This window comes from Ctenopharyngodon idella, chromosome 2 (assembly GCF_019924925.1).
Source record: "Ctenopharyngodon idella isolate HZGC_01 chromosome 2, HZGC01, whole genome shotgun sequence".
Classification (NCBI taxonomy): domain Eukaryota; kingdom Metazoa; phylum Chordata; class Actinopteri; order Cypriniformes; family Xenocyprididae; genus Ctenopharyngodon; species Ctenopharyngodon idella.
In genome coordinates this window covers 32,948,702-32,951,142 of record NC_067221.1, presented here as the reverse complement: position 1 = coordinate 32,951,142, position 2,441 = coordinate 32,948,702, and positions in this window count along the sequence as shown.

Below are 2,441 nucleotides of genomic sequence, written 5' to 3'. Positions count from 1 at the left end.
CATTCTCTTTTGTATATGTCAATAATGCCTGTTTCTGAATACATTAAAAAAAAAGGCCAAAAGGGATAAAAAAAAAAAAAGACACTAAACACAAAGTATTCACAAGGGTAAACAAACCGTAAACATGTCTTATATTATATTTAGAAATGGAATTAAAAACATTTTTTTGTGTAATTCATTATTTATTTTCCTAAATCGTCCATAATTTTGCGGTTGTTGCTCGCGCGCTGGGCCAGTTGTTCGGCTCGCGCCATCTGCAGCACCTCGCGCAACAGGTGAAAAGTCAGATCCAGCGAGATTGGCGGGTCCTCAGACCGGCGCTCGCGTTCCACGAAGCTGTTCATGATCCCGTTACCGACACTACCGACCTTGCCTCCTAAGAGCCGCTGCGTGAGCTGCAGCTGAAGTGCCTCGGTGCGTGACGGGGATCTCCGTTCGGGCGCGCGCGGGCTGTGAGCGGTGTTGTCCATCCTGAAGAAGTACTCCTCTCCTAAACGCATCAGAAAAGGCAGCTGAGTGTCTGTGTGTCCTGGAGCGGACTCAGACAACGAGACGTGGACACCGAGAGTCACCGCAGCGAGTAGCACGTGCAGCTTCATTGAGGGAAATTCCCTGGAATCTGAATAAACGTAATATAAAGTTGGCGAGTACAATATACAGTAGGCAGTAGTACAATAGGCGATAAAAACGTTTCCAGGACTTGGTTGAGACGGCATGATATTTCTTTAATGTATGCCCTATGCATGACAAACTATTCTTCTTATATATATCGCTAATGCCAATAGGCCACCCCAGTCAAATTAATAGAAATTTAGTACTTTAATTAAATAATTAAATTAGGCTAATGCATACCCATATATAGGATCCTAAAGTATTCCTAAGGTATAGACTTAGTGAAAATTCTTATTTTTCCACATTTTTCTTATTTAATACAAAGCTTTTCCTTACAAATTAGTTAAAAGTTTAAGGAATTTGCTATTTACAGCAGCACTGATAATGCATGTTTGGTAACTTTACAACAAGGTTTCATTATAGTTAACATTATAGTTAACATTAACTACTTTAGATGAACTAAAGAACAATACTTATACAGCATTTATTAATCTTAGTTAATGTTAATTTCAACATTTAGGCTACTAATACAATATTAAAAACAAAAATTGTATTTGTTAACATTAATGCACTGTAAACCATTGTAGCATGAGCCAACAATGAATGACAGCTTTTTTTTTAATTATCTAACATTAACAAAGATGAATAAATACTGTAACAAATGTATTGCTCATTAGTTAATGTATTAAGTAACATAACAATGTTAACAAATAAGACCTTATTGATTTGAGAATATTCCAAAGAGCATAGCCTATTTTGAGCTTCAGTGGAAGAACATCTGACCTTTTGAAGCTATACTGTAATTTTTTTTTTTTTTTTTAATGTATAGGCTATTGTTTTTGCGGTGTAGTTTTACGTCATGACATTTTTCCTTCACAATTCTATAGCATACCTTTGTTTACTTCTGGCTTTGAAACAAACAAAAAATAAATATCAGATTTTTAATGTGGCCTAAGACTTTTGGACCCCTAAGAAACTTCGCGCTGATTCGATTCCATTATTTTAAAACAATCATTTGTCAATTAAATAAAAATATTCTTAACTAGCACATACACTAATTAGAATAGCTAAAGTTATCATTTATGTCACTGCATAAAAGGCATTGAGTTCATGCTCACCTCAGGTGCTCTCCGGATGTTTGTGAGAGTCTGCTGTGGGTGCAGCGCGAGCATCGCTGCCTGGGGTTTATATATATAACGCGAGATGATAGAATCACCAGAATGAGTATGACAGAATCACTGTCATCTTGACAGAATCACCAGAATGAGTATAACGGAATAATTGGCTGCGGTTCAGTAAAAAATGAAAATGCTCTTGCATTCCGTCCTGTGTTTAGTATCACACTGTAGATTGAACCGAGAGTCAGTATCTTCTGAATTTACCGGGCTTTTCTTAATTCGTGTTAATGAATCAATCAGATTCAACCGCCGGTAATTGAGAGACTCTGCTGATGACGCCGAGGGAGGGCAACTTACGTCACTTACGTTACACAACTAACGTCATTCTCAGAAATTTGACAAGTGATGGAAAAGCCTTCTTTTATAACTTGGATTAGATTAGTCTATAGTGTTTTATAACTGCAAGTAATTAGTTGCCCTCATTTAGATAAAAAAGTAAAACGTTTTGTGTGTGTGTGTGTGTGTGTGTGTGTGTGTGTGTGTTCCTAATAATTTCTATTATAATTACTGACAGATTATCTCAAAGTAGTTCATTTGTTATAAAAAGTGTTCTGATAAAGTCAGTAAAACACAAACAGCTTCTCCACACCATACAGTTCAACAACATTAATTAAAAGTAATTGTTGTATAAAACACTGGCAATTAGGCTAT